The sequence below is a fragment of the Rhinatrema bivittatum genome, chromosome 8 (genome assembly GCF_901001135.1).
Source record: "Rhinatrema bivittatum chromosome 8, aRhiBiv1.1, whole genome shotgun sequence".
Classification (NCBI taxonomy): Eukaryota; Metazoa; Chordata; class Amphibia; order Gymnophiona; family Rhinatrematidae; genus Rhinatrema; species Rhinatrema bivittatum.
In genome coordinates, this window is record NC_042622.1 from 253,009,914 (window position 1) to 253,024,842 (window position 14,929).

The 14,929-nt window shown below is 50.8% G+C and overlaps 1 protein-coding gene across 1 annotated transcript in view; it reads left to right on the top strand.

Annotated features, from left to right (window-relative positions):
- Positions 1 to 14,929, top strand: part of KDM4B (lysine demethylase 4B) — a 735,609-nt gene that overhangs the window by 413,846 nt on the left and 306,834 nt on the right.

Sequence of the window (14,929 nt, forward strand, 5' to 3'; positions counted from 1 at the left end):
CTCCAGTTGGACACCTCCTGGTCTCCCAACTGGCCAGATATCAGAGCGGCCACCCCACTTTGTACCAAGGTTCCCGGTACACTCCCCCAGACGCTACAAAGCGCAGGGGGGGGGGGAGTTGGGGAGTTTTAATTACACTATTCTTTCTTTCAACAGAAAGTAGTTACTCTCCGCCCATCCTGGTCCTCAGAAATACCAACTTTCTTCAGAAGGCACAGGTAACATGGTATCTCTCGTCATCATGCTTCCATATCACAGTAAGTACATTACCTCTAATTTTTCTATATGCTTCATGGTGAGTCAACAATATTACAATCCCAAGCTCTGCCAGTTGCACCAGCTTCGGCAACTGGAGTATTTCATTGAATCACTATCGGTGTCTGCTGTTTCTTTACGGAGTGCAACATCATTCACACTTTCCTTGCATGGACAGCTGCATAACCACAGTCACTCCACGCAAGGAGCTCTAACTTCTACATGACTCACTATAGATTACTACCTGGGATTACTGTCAGTGCCATAAATTTCTTATACAACACTTCTGGACACCACAGTCACAATGACCTTCCTGCCCAGCATCCACGCAGACATTCTAATAAATTCTTACATGTCCCTGCGCGCATATTCCATAACCTCAGCCCCTCAATGCTTCATTGTCAAGCCATGGGGTTTTTTCATTATGCACTTTCCTCATAGATCCAAAACTGCTATGGGTTACATTCAGTGAAATTCCATTATCAGTGGGTCTAAGCTGTTCAACCGCTTTCGTTCCTCATCCATATTGCAGATCTAGAACCAAAACCTAGTCTGATTCTGCTCATGCTCGCATTTTCTCAGGGTTGTAAAGTTTGACCTGAAATCTTCTCAACCCAATATGTGTCTATTCCACTCCAGGCACAGTTTCACATGAACTTCCTGGAGCTTGTAGCCATGAGTTATACCCTTATGCCTTCCAATACTGCCTCTGTAACAAATCTTTGTGCATACAGACAGACAGCATAGGGACAATGTGCTTTCCAACACACAAGCACGCACAACCTCTTAGCTGCTCTGCAAGAAAGCTGCACAGCTCTACCCTTCACCCTTGCTCACGCCATGCATCCTCGAGCCACTTATTTATTTATTTATTTTTAACTTTTATATACCGACATTCTTGCATTAAATGCAAATCATGCTGGTTTACAGTGAAACAGAAAAAGCAGGAAAAAATTCCTTAGTCGAATACATTGAAACAGCTTAGTTAACAAAGGAAACATAAAAATAAAATTTTACATATACACAAAGGTTTGCACGAAGGGGTGCACAAAGGGGAGAGCCCCTTTGTCGTGCCCCTTCGGCGCGCGACGCCTGGTGTTGAGGTTGTCTTAACTGTCCGATGTTAGTGACGTCATGGGGGGGGGCGGGTCTGATGATCGCAGCACTTACATCGCTGCTTCTTTCCAGTTCCAGGTGAAGATCAAGCTGTTTCCTTCACTTCCCCTCCCTTATCTAAGAGACTCACCGAACGTACTAGCAAACCTTCTCCATATAGGTTTCCATCCTCTCGAATGGTCTTGGACTACATGTGTAGCGGGGAAAATCTTCTAGCGCTGAGGTCAACCAAACTTGTCCTCTGTGTCCGAATCCAACCATACAGTGCACAGATTCTACTCCCTACACATGTTTCCAATGCGTTCCCATAGACGCCTTTCTTCCATCAAGGGCCTCTTAAATGTGTCTCTTCCGCTGCCTCTCATAGCCAGCACTCTTCTAATGCTGAACCGGGACAGGGTTCACTGTTCCTCAGACCCACGTCCTGGCCGAGACCAGTATGCTTCCCATACTTCTCAATCTTTCACACCAGTAACCAATTCGCCTTCTCACCAGTCAGTCACAAATCGTAGACTCACTGATGTTCTCAGGTACTGGTAGCGTCACAGAACCTTCCACACATTAAATCCTACCATTCAAAATGGCATGATTTACCTCATGACGCATACAAAAGGGTATTACCCTTTTTCTTTTTTCTACACCACTCTTTTCTCTTCCTCCCTCGGATTCTGCTCCCCAGACATCCTCCACATAGGTACACCTCTGTTCCAATTGGTGTATCGTTTGGGAGTGGGGATACCCGATTAATGGTAAACCCCTTCTGAGTCTGCTTACCATGGATTGTCCACTGATCAAGCCGCCTCTATTTTCACTAGTCACGGAATGGAATCTATATTTCGTGCTTATAAGTCTCATACTTTCTCCATTCGAGCCTTTCCATTCCTCTCATTTCACAGTATGACATGGGAAATTCTTTCCCTCCTAAATGTCATTTCTGCCAACAGGGTCAGTGAGTTACACTCCTTGTTACATACTCATCCGACCCTGCGTTCCTCCGTGACCGAGTGGTTTTACGTATTCAACTTCATATCCTTCTTAAGGTAGACATAAGAACATAAGAAAATGCCATACTGGGTCAGACCAAGGGTCCATCAAGCCCAGTATCCTGTTTCCAACAGTGGCCAATCCAGGCCACAAGAACCTGGAAAGTACCCAAAAACTAAGTCTATTCCATGTTACCATTGCTAATGGCAGTGGCTATTCTCCAAGTGAACTTATTAGCAGGTAATGGACTTCTCCTCCAAGAACTTATCCAATCCTTTTTTAAACACAGCTATACTAACTGCACTAACCACATTCTCTGGCAACAAATTCCAGAGTTTAATTGTGCGTTGAGTAAAAAAGAACTTTCTCAGATTAGTTTTAAATGTGCCCCATGCTAACTTCATGGAGTGCCCCCTAGTCTTTCTGTTATCCAAAAGAGTAAATAACCGATTCACATCTACCCGTTCCAGACCTCTCATGAGACGTTGCATCTCACCTTACTCAAAATATACTCTGCCCATTTTTCCCAACAACTCTCTCTCACCAAAGCGAGAGGGTTTTTCCACTTCTTGGACAGTAATAGTGCACTTGCATTCTATCTAGATCGCACTACATTCCATAGGAATTCCACCTAACTCTTTCCTTCTGTGGCAAGAGTCAAGCTGCGAGTTCCAGTGGGCAAACAGACCTATTCCTCCTAATTGATGGTCTGTATCTCTTTTCCTACCAACAAGCATGCATTTCACTACAACACTGTGTGTAACCACACTCTGTTGCGTCCGTCCCAGCCTCGATAGCTTCCCCTCGGCCGCTGCTGCTTGTACATATTTATCAGGCTGCAACCTGGAGCTCTCTCCATACCTTTGCAGTGCATTATTGCTTAGATACAACTAGCCGGCATGCTTGTTTGGGAAGTCCGTCTACTCTTATTCTTTTCGGTTTAACTACCCAACATCCTTCCACCAACCCGTTACGGGTTTCAGGATGCCCTCCGTTCCAAATTCCACCCCCTTCATTGCACCTTTCGCGCGTCTTGGGTGCATTTGGTGCACTCTCGGGCATCCTCAGCTCGGTACTCACCCGTATGTGAGGACTACCATCCTGCTTGTCCTGTGAGAAAGCAAGTGTTGCTTACCTGTAACAGGTGTTCTCACAGGACAGCAGGACGTTAGTCCTCACGAAACCCACCCACCACCCCGCGGAGTTGGGTCTGTATACGTTTTTACTTTTATTTTAGTTTCGCTTGCGCTTTTAGCTATAAGATGAGACTGAAGGAGACACCTGTGGCTCACAGGGATAATTGCAGGCTGAGCATGCTCAGTGTGCCAGTGTCAGTCAAAACTTTGTAGAAACCTTGACAGAAAAGTTTTCCGTACAGGGCTCCATCCTGTGATGTCACCCATATGTGAGGACTAACATCCTGCTGTCCTGTGAGAACACCTGTTACAGGTAAGCAACACTTGCTATCTACAGTGAATATGCATGAAAGAGATTTGCATATACTGCCTCCATTGTATGCAAATCTATCTTGTGCATATTCATTGTGGATATCCTGAAAACCTGGTCTGTTTGTGCACTTGAGGACTGGAGTTCGCCATCACTGCTCTAGTGGCTGGCCCTGCAGCCAGGCCCATTTAAATACTTCTTTTTCTGTTCTTAAAACTTTAAACAATTTGGCTTTGTGTGCTCTCTGAGCCACATCCGTTTTAGAGGCTCAGTGCTCTGTGCACTCCTGTGCTCTGTACTTTGTTTTAGAGCCACAGGTCCTCTTCAGTCCTGCTTTGTCTGCAAACGTTTGGAAAGTTACACACACTCGCTCCCACAGAGCTCTCTCTCTCTCTCTCAAGGGGAATTAAGGTGGAACAGGCATCTAGCCTGGTCCTGCTCAAGTTTAAGAGGGAAAATAGGGGCACTCCGTCACTTACCCCCCTTCAACTTGGAACCATTGGTCTGAGGGAAGTTCCTCAGGGACATTTTCAAAACTGCAACTTGGTCATTAGTGAACATCTTTACGTCCCATTGTAGTCTGGATAACCTCTCGAGGACGGACAGTAAACTCAAATAAACAGTTTTGCATGACCTGTTCTCACAGTAGTCTACTCTCTGCAGTGGGATCCTGGTTTGCTTGTTCATTAATTGCCCTGCTGCAACCCTCAGCTTGGGACTTCCCACATGTAATGACTAATTCAGCCTAATAATCAATGGAAAAAACATATTTGCTCACCTTAAAAAGTGTGTTCCATTGATACGATGAATTAACCATAAAATACCTACCCACCTCGCTGAAGAGACTACCTAGCAAGATTTAGCTTTGATATAGACTAAGGAAGCTCATGAGCAATGCCCGCACAGGAACTCCCACACATGCTCAAGAGAGCTCAAAACTATACTAGCTAGGAGAAACGAGTCTGTCTCGTGCCACCAGATGTTACCCACATGTAATAAGTAATTCCTCATGCTATCAACGGAAAACATCGTTTACGATGAGTAAACATGCTTTCTGTCCTTTTAACCAGTACCAATCTATACCAAGACGCTGCCTCTTATCCCCATGACTTTGTAATTTCCTGAGGAGTCTCTCATGGGGGATTTTGTCAAAATCCTTCTGAAAGTCCAAGTAAACTATTATCAACTGGCTCACCTTTATCCTATTATCAGGGAATTCCTGAACTTTATTTTTGCCACAGGAATGTTTCATTACATTACCATTTAAAGGATTATGTTACGCTTGGGCTCCGGTCAGGAGGCGTGAACACCACCCAGCAGGGTGGCTCCAGGTGGAGAGAGACAGGAAGCTAGAAACAGTGTCTGGTTCCAGGCTGTGTCAAGGCAGGCAGCAATAAGCAGTGTCTAGTTCAGGCTGGGTCAGAGCAGGCGGCAAGGAGCAGAGTCTAAGTTCAGGCTGGGTCAGGGCAGGCGGCAATGAGCAGAGTCTAAGTTCAGGCTGGGTCAGGGCAGGCGGCAATGAGCAGAGTCTAAGTTCAGGCTGGGTCAGGGCACAGTAAGCAGGGCAAGGCAGGTCAGAAGGCCCGTAGGCCACACACCATAAGCGGGGCAAGGCAGGTCAGAAGGCCCGTAGGCCACACACACACAGAAGGCCCGTAGGCCACACATACACAGAAGGCCCGTAGGCCACACACACACAGAAGGCCCGTAGGCCACACACACACAGAAGGCCCGTAGGCCACACACCATAAGCGGGGCAAGGCAGGTCAGAAGGCCCGTAGGCTCCACACACACAGACAGAAGGCCCGTAGGCCACACACCATAAGCAGAGCAGGGCAGGTCAGAAGGCCCGTAGGCCACACACACACAGAAGGCCCGTAGGCCACACACCATAAGCGGGGCAAGGCAGGTCAGAAGGCCCGTAGGCTCCACACACAGACAGAAGGCCCGTAGGCCACATACCATAAGCAGAGCAGGGCAGGTCAGAAGGCCCGTAGGCCACACACAGAAGGCCCGTAGGCCACACACCATAAGCAGGGCAAGGCAGGTCAGAAGGCCCGTAGGCTCCACACACACAGACAGAAGGCCCGTAGGCCACATACCATAAGCAGAGCAGGGCAGGTCAGAAGGCCCGTAGGCCACACACACACAGAAGGCCCGTAGGCCACACACCGTAAGCAGAGCAAGCAGGTCAGAAGGCCCGTAGGCCAGGTGAGAACAACGAGGAAGGAGGCCCGAAGGCCGCGCAAGGCAAGGCCCGAAGGCCGCGCAGGGCAAGGCAAGGAAAGGCCCGAAGGCCGCGCAAGGCTAGAGCAGGGAGCCCAGGTGAGCTCGATGCCGAAGCACCGAGGCAACTGTCAGGCAGGGTTATAAGGACACACCCAGAGCACAGAGTGGACAGATAAGATGGACTGGGCCTGTCCGGAAAGCCAGCACTAGAGGGACCCCTGGTGGTGAGGCGGTTGCACTGCAGCCAAAACTGTAACAGTACCCCCTCCTCAAGGCCTCCCCCTCCTCCTGGGTCCCATCTTAGCAGGGGGTACTCAAAGATGAGATCTGGCCCCTCCGAGGGCAACAACAGCTGGAGCCATTCAACAGGCTCAGATGGCTGAGTTAGAAAGTCTGTTAGTGGTACCGGTTTGAGCCCCTCCGGGGGATGGCAGCAGGACCGGTTTAGCAGGCTCTTCTCGGGGTAGTGCAGCAGGTTCGGGCCCCTCTCGGGATGAAACAGCAGGCTGGAACACCTCTCCGGGCGTTGTAGCAGGATCGGACCCCTCTCCGGGCGTTGTAGCAGGATCGGACCCCTCTCCGGGCGATGCAGCAGGCTTGGCCCCCTCTAGGGGTGATGCAGCAGGCTTGGCCCCCTCTAGGGGCGATGCAGCAGGCTTGGCCCCCTCTTGGGGCGATGCAGCAGGCTTGGCCCCCTCTTGGGGCGATGCAGCAGGCTTGGCCCCCTCTTGGGGCGATGCAGCAGGCTTGGCCCCCTCCTGGGGCGATGCAGCAGGCTTGGCCCCCTCTTGGGGCGATGCAGCAGGCTTGGCCCCCTCTTGGGGCGATGCAGCAGGCTTGGCCCCCTCTTGGGGCGATGCAGCAGGCTTGGCCCCCTCTTGGGGCGATGCAGCAGGCTTGGCCCCCTCTTGGGGCGATGCAGCAGGCTTGGCCCCCTCTTGGGGCGATGCAGCAGGCTTGGCCCCCTCCTGGGGCGATGCAGCAGGCTTGGCCCCCTCCTGGGGCGATGCAGCAGGCTTGGCCCCCTCTTGGGGCGATGCAGCAGGCTTGGCCCCCTCTTGGGGCGATGTAGCAGGCTTGGCCCCCTCTTGGGGCGATGCAGCAGGCTTGGCCCCCTCTTGGGGCGATGCAGCAGGCTTGGCCCCCTCTTGGGGCGATGCAGCAGGCTTGGCCCCCTCTAGGGGCGATGCAGCAGGCTTGGCCCCCTCTTGGGGCGATGCAGCAGGCTTGGCCCCCTCTTGGGGCGATGCAGCAGGCTTGGCCCCCTCTTGGGGCGATGCAGCAGGCTTGGCCCCCTCTTGGGGCGATGCAGCAGGCTTGGCCCCCTCCTGGGGCGATGCAGCAGGCTTGGCCCCCTCCTGGGGCGATGCAGCAGGCTTGGCCCCCTCTTGGGGCGATGCAGCAGGCTTGGCCCCCTCTTGGGGCGATGTAGCAGGCTTGGCCCCCTCCTGGGGCGATGCAGCAGGCTTGGCCCCCCCCTGGGGTGATGAAACAGGCTCAGATGGCAGAGCAGCAAGGTTTGAAGCAGTGCACATAGAAGACTCAAGTAGCACTGCTGTGGGCTTGATACCTCGAGCCACACTCTGAGGCTCCTTATTTTGTTTCTGGAGGAGCAGTTTAGAGAAGGCACAGGCAGTTCTAGGACTTCTAGGGAATGTGCTCGTTAGTGTCTCAACAGCAGCTGTGGGCAGCAGAGCCCTGCTAGAGTTAATCAACTCTCTCCGTTTGAGAGAAACCTGTTCCTGAGGCTCTAGCACTGGTGTCACAGAAGCCTTCTTGGCCAGGTAAGTCCTGGGTTTTTCTATCCACAAACTGCCAGCAAAAATGTCTGTTTTAGTTGAGCCAGAAACAGAATACTGGTTAGGAGAGCTGATAGCTTTTTTTAATGGCACAGCTGGTCCTAGAGCAGAACACCGGGGGCAGGGTTTGCCTGGTGGTAACAAACACGGAAGACAGGAGCATTTCCACCACCCTGGTTTAGGAGCCAGACAGTTCAAACATTCCTGATAGACAGAGACATTTTTCTTGTTGCAATTATTGCATGACCAGTGTTCCTGACCAACAAGTTCACAGGCTAGACAGTTCTGATAGCTTGGATAATTCAAAGTTTGACAGGAATTGCAGGTATAAAACTTTAAAGAAGGAGGCATCTTGAATTAGTGAAAAAGTTGACTCACCGGCAGGACACAGACCATCTCTTCCCCTGGAAATTTGATGGCTTCGGCATACTGTTACGCTTGGGCTCCGGTCAGGAGGCGTGAACACCACCCAGCAGGGTGGCTCCAGGTGGAGAGAGACAGGAAGCTAGAAACAGTGTCTGGTTCCAGGCTGGGTCAAGGCAGGCAGCAATAAGCAGTGTCTAGTTCAGGCTGGGTCAGAGCAGGCGGCAAGGAGCAGAGTCTAAGTTCAGGCTGGGTCAGGGCAGGCGGCAATGAGCAGAGTCTAAGTTCAGGCTGGGTCAGGGCAGGCGGCAATGAGCAGAGTCTAAGTTCAGGCTGGGTCAGGGCAGGTGGCAATGAGCAGAGTCAAAGTTCAGGCTGGGTCAGGGCAGGCGGCAATGAGCAGAGTCTAAGTTCAGGCTGGGTCAGGGCACAGTAAGCAGGGCAAGGCAGGTCAGAAGGCCCGTAGGCCACACACACACAGAAGGCCCGTAGGCCACACACCATAAGCAGGGCAAGGCAGGTCAGAAGGCCCGTAGGCCACACACACACAGAAGGCCCGTAGGCCACACACCATAAGCGGGGCAAGGCAGGTCAGAAGGCCCGTAGGCTCCACACACACAGACAGAAGGCCCGTAGGCCACATACCATAAGCAGAGCAGGGCAGGTCAGAAGGCCCGTAGGCCACACACACACAGAAGGCCCGTAGGCCACACACCGTAAGCAGAGCAAGCAGGTCAGAAGGCCCGTAGGCCAGGTGAGAACAACGAGGAAGGAGGCCCGAAGGCCGGGCAAGGAAAGGCCCGAAGGCCGCGCAAGGCTAGAGCAGGGAGCCCAGGTGAGCTCGATGCCGAAGCACCGAGGCAACTGTCAGGCAGGGTTATAAGGACACACCCAGAGCACAGAGTGGACAGAGGAGATGGACTGGGCCTGTCCGGAAAGCCAGCACTAGAGGGACCCCTGGTGGTGAGGCGGTTGCACTGCAGCCAAAACTGTAACAGATTATATGTAATGAAGATGCCCCAGGTTGATATGAAAAGAGGAGAATGCATAGGATGTGGGAGTGAGAGAGGCTAAATGCTTTTGCTCCATGCAGTAGCCAGGTCAGGCAGTTCCTAAAAACAGTTTTAAACTGGCCCTCCAGGTTTTATGGGATTCCAGTTCCTATCTGCTGGGTAAATGGCCCACTTCCAGGTGTTTATCTGCTATTCATCAGATTCTTGACCACACGGGTGAGAGATGGGAAAATTATGAAACTGAAGAGAGTAAAACATTTTCCATGTTACGTGGAAATGGGATGTTTTTTGTTTTTAACTGGTAAAGTATCTAGACTCATGCTGCCTGGTTTAGAAATATTAATTTAATTTTTTATCTGTTTCAAAAGCAGACTTTGCTTTATTTAGGATTGACATATATATGAGTCTGGTATGTCTCTCTTTTGAGAACATGAGCAATGATAGGAAAGTCCTAAGTCTGTTGTCTCTCCCAGCAATGAAATTTCAAAAACCTGCCTATGTACTTGAGATCTCTGGGACCTGTGAGATGCTATAGGAGAGAAGCTGAGGGCCCCAAAATATTGAGCCAGGGGAGAACAACCTTCATTTTTTGGCACTTTGGATAGATTTTAATCTTTCTAGCTTTGCTTTTAATAAGTTACTTGCAATTAAATGGAATCTTACATTGAATATTAAAAGCAATTTTGAGCGCAGCCATGTGTTCACAAATAAGTGACATTTGGGAAGTGCAGTTTGAAATTGAGCCTCTGTGCTTACATTGTTAGGCGACCTAGCGTGAAATTACTGAACAAGCAGTTGAGAAAGTGCTCTGAGCAAATACAGAGAAGGAAGGGGGTGGGGGGGAAGCAGAAGTTGGTGGAGGCAAGCGCAGGGAATTTCTCTTATTGAGGACACCGTGTCCAATTTATTTCCTTTCCACTTTGTAATGCTTCTGCTTCCAGGTCTTCACTTGAAGACAGTTGCTGAAGCTGTGAATTATGCTGTATGCCTGTTCATTAACAGCGAGATTATTCTCAGCTCACAGATGTGTTGAAAGGAATTGCTGACTTCATGATTTGTGAAGTTGCTTCTTTTAGAAAGCTTTGCACCGATATTGCCCCTCATACAAAACAGCCTGGATTAAGCAAGTTCATGTCACAGTATGTGGTGAGAGGGATTCGGTTTTGGTGCAGCAATGGAGGTGTTTTTTAATTTTATTTTTGTAAGCCTAAATAAGATTATGTATCTTTGGAGTCTTTAACATATTCCTTTACATTTTCTTCCAGGACATTTGTAGCTATATAATTCATTTGCTTTGTAAGTGTGAATGACATGCTGCAGCACTTGACAGTCACCACACCAAGGCTTGTGCTGTTCCTTGTAAGTTTCAATGTCCTGCAGCTCACTGGAGGTTAGGTTCAGCTTCACTTTCCTTAAGTCTCCATAAAAATATAAAAGAACCAAAAAGATTCTGAAAGACTTTCAGGCACAATTGAGGCACTTGCTGTCTTTTCATAAAGACAAAAGGTTCTCTTGATTTGACAAGTGGCAGCTGCCACACCAGTCTGTGGGAGTTAAATCCGCTCTAAGACCCACTCCTCAGTTTCCCTGTGGGAGAAAGGTGGTTCAGGGTGCTATACTAATTCCTGCATAGCAGCCTACCAGTTCTTCATGAGCCAGTACATGCAGAACATTCTGAAGTAGATGTAGGGGTGGACAGCTTCCTCAAAAGTAGCAGTATACTCTCCAGTCTCCCTTTGCTCACCTTTACTCCAGTCATGTAAAGGTGAGCAAAGGGATGGACTGTGGAAGAGACAATCCATTTGACCTACAGTGTTTTCGAAGTAGCATCAAGAGATTGCTATAGGGAATTGGGACATGCAAACTCGCCTGGATGTAGGCCTCCGATCTCCATCTGAAGGTGCAGGAAAGACTTACTGACATGCCATGCACAGGAGAGAATCTCTTTGGAGATAAGGTCAAGAATGCAGTGGCACAGATCCATGATCATTGTGCAGTGCTCCAGCAGCTCTCCATGGCTATTCCAGATCTGGCCTCTCTTCCAGGGGGAGTACCCATGGTCTGGTCAGAGGAGACACTATTTTCCATCCCCTGGGTCCTGATCACAGCAGGCCCCCTCGCCCATCCAAGGCAACGGAGGGCGCCTAAACTACAGACTGCATTCCAGTCAACTCCTGGAACATGGTTTAACTGGACCACAGAGAGCATAGCCAGAGTCCATGCCCGTGCCAGAGGACCTTATGGTCAAGGGAAAGCTACAGTTTTATGTAACCAGTAGCCCAGTAAAACCTGGATGTGAGGATCCTCAGCTTCATCAAAAGAGAGTACAAATTGAATCTATTGGGTCTCCCACCAAATCGGCCCTCAGACCCATCTTCCTGATAGTTGCCATATCAGGAAGTGCTTCACATGGAGCTGCTCTCCCTCTTAATGGCCAAAGCAGTTAAGCCTGTTCCACCAAAGCAAAGAAGGCAGGGATTTTGCCCCAAGTATATCATGATTACAAAGAAATCATGTCCCATCCTAGATTCTCAAAAGAGAAAAGTTCAAGATGGTTTCTCTGCCCACCTTAATATCTTTTCTTCAAAAAGGGGACTGGCTGTGCTTTCTCAATCTGAAGGATGCTTACATGCACAAAGAGAGATTTCCAGGTCACAGAAAATATCTCTGATTAATAGTAGGAAACAGTCATCTGGGTTATCCTCTGCTGCAATTTGGGCTAGCATCTGCTTCGTGTGTCTTCACAAAATGCCTCACCGTGATGGCGAAGCATTTAGACAAACTAAAGGTTCACAGGTTTCATAATCTGGACAATTGGCTGTTCAGGAGCATTTCTTGGGCCAGAGCCAAGGAATCTATAATCATTCAGGTGTTGGAGTTACTAGGGTTAATCTTATCTCAGCCCATCGCCTCATTTGGGGGCCAATACAATATTTGTGTGCAGAAAATGCGTGAACAGCCACCTCTCCTGGGCGCGCAATCCAATATTTCCTAGCGTGAAGCAGATGGACTCAGGACCAATGGGTATAGTGTACTCCTGCTAGCAGTTGGAGATGGATCAGATTTCAATCTGACGTCAGCCCCTAGTACATATACCCCTGCAGGAAGTGCAGTATTTTCCGTCTCCATAGCAGTTAGGGACTTTCTGCATGCTCTCACAGCATTAGAACCAAATTCAAAGAAGAAAACCAAATTTTAAAGAAGAAACCTACCTGAAGACGAGCCCCGCTCTCCTGCGGTGATACCCTCTGGTCCCTCCCCCAGTTGAGATTCCCGAGGTGATTTCCGTGGTCCCTCGGAGGTAAGCCTCGGTCCGGCGGCCGAATCACAGCGAGGACCTAGCCCCCGATCCTCAGGCGCAGCTGAGAGGCAACGGATGCACCCTCGAGCGCGGCGGTGAAGGTATTTGCCCTCTCCCCCGCAGCCAGAGACCACCCGGGACGAAACCGGGAACAGCCAAAGACAAGGTAAGGTAGAAATCTTTTGCTTGAATCCGGTCTCTGAGGATCGAGGAAGAGCACAGGTCACCGGCCGGGACCAGTGCCACCGAGTTGATCCGCCCTAGCAGGGCCAGGCCCCGGCTATTTCCAAGGGTCTACCCACATGTAGACCCTCCGAGGGGGTCGCCATATTGCCCGCGTGCTCGCCGTCGCCATCTTGGCCCTATTCGCCGCGCCGTTCACCCCAAGCGCACAAAGCACTTGTGCGCTTAGACTTACATGCACATAAAACCTTGTGCACATAAGTTGCACGCACACATAAGTTGCACGCACAGAGCTGGGCGCATATATACGGCTGAACGCACAGCTGCGCGCACAACTCACACACTCATCTTATGCTCACCGGAGCGCATAAGAGTTTACGCGCTGACAGCCATAGCACCACCAGAATAAGGGATAAAGGCTCAAGGCCTCTGCCCAGCATGCCACATCAGAGCCGCACAAAGCGAGGAGGCCGACGCCCTGTGCACGCAGTGTGAGGAGGCCCTGGGAGATCCAGTTCAGGGCCAGTCCCACCCAGGGCCGAGTACTAGCTCCTCAGGGAGTACCCTGGACCTAGCAGATCCCAGTGGGACCTCCCCACAGACGGGGACCCCCATGGAACCAGCGCCCCTCAACTTAGATCCAGTGTTGATCTCATGGGTGGAGTTCTTCAAGGGGATTCACACCTTTGTTCAAATGCAAACTGAACCTCCAGCTGGTCAGCCACATGCTCTGCCGGAGGACCCTCAGGCCCAGGTCCTTCAAGGCCCAGGCACAGGCTTCCACTACCCAGAAGCCCCACCTATGGGGACTCGGACATCTCTGAAGAAGAAGCTGAGCCCCTAGAAGAGGGGGAGCTCCCCCCGGGGACAGAGCCTCACCAAACCATGAGACGCTTCTTCACAAAGGACGAGCTCCCGGACCTGGTCATCCAATGCCTGATGGAGCTCGCTATCCCGGGCCCAGGTACTTCGGGGGAACCTAAACCGAACCCCCTACTGAAGGGTCTTCGTCAGACCTCTCGCCGTTTCCCTCTGTTACAAGCAGCACAACAGCTGATTGACCTGGAATGGAATGCCCCAGAGTCCACATTCAAAGGGGGACGAGCTTTGTCTGCCATGTACCCCCTGGACCCGGCAACCAAAGATCTTCTTACATGCCCAAGAGTTGATGCCATGGTCTGCACGGTCTCTAAGCGCACCACTATCCCAGTAGAGGGAGGAGCAGCGCTCAAGGATGCACACGACCGGCATCTGGAATCCATTCTCAAACAGTCATTTGAAGTAGCCACTATGTCTCTACAAATTGTGGCCTGCTGCACAGTGATGACACGTGCCTGCTTATCCCAAACCAGGAACAACACCCCGGGAGAAGACATGGAATCAGCAGTATCATTCCTCGCGGACGCTGCCTCCGACCTAATGCATACAGTGGCCAGAGGAGTGTCATCTGCGGTGGCGGCCAGAAGGCAACTCTGGCTCCGAAGCTGGTCGGCCGACGCATCTTCCAAAACGCGCCTCACAAGGATGCCCTTCAAAGGATCCCTCCTCTTTGGCAGCGAACTAGAGAAATTAGCCGACAAATGGGGCGAGTCCCCAGTGCTGCGCCTGCCGGAGGATAAAACGAAGAGAAACCAGCGACTCTTCCCCAGGCCCTCTGGGGGCAGAAGTTCACAGCGCTTCAATCCTTACAGGAACAACTATCAAGCGCCCCGCCCTACAAGCAGGAACCAGTCCTTTCGGAACAAGCACAACAAGAGGAGTACCAGCTCGGGTACAGGCCCCAGCCGCACCCCACAATGAGTTTCAGCCGACCCGTCCAAGGGAAAAAGCCATAGGGGGCAGACTTAGCCCTATTCTACCGCAGATGGGTCGAGAACTTCAGACAAGTGGGTCCTAGCCATCATTCAGGAGGGATACTACCTGGACTTTCTTCATACCCCCTCCGGACAAGTTCGTGGAGTCCCCCTGCCACAACCTCTTCAAGAGGGCGGCAGTGGAAGCTACACTGTCCAGACTACTGGCCCTCGAGGCCATAACTCCAGTGTCTCCACAAGAAATAAATAATGGAATAAAAATATTCCATCTATTTTATCGTCCCCAAGAAAGAGCGAGCATTCAGGCCCATCCTGGATCTCAAGTCGGTCAACCACCACCTGAGGATTCCCCGCTTCTGCATGGAAACCCTGCGATCCGTAATAAGGGTGATACAACCGGGAGAGTGTCTCACATCCCTGGATCTT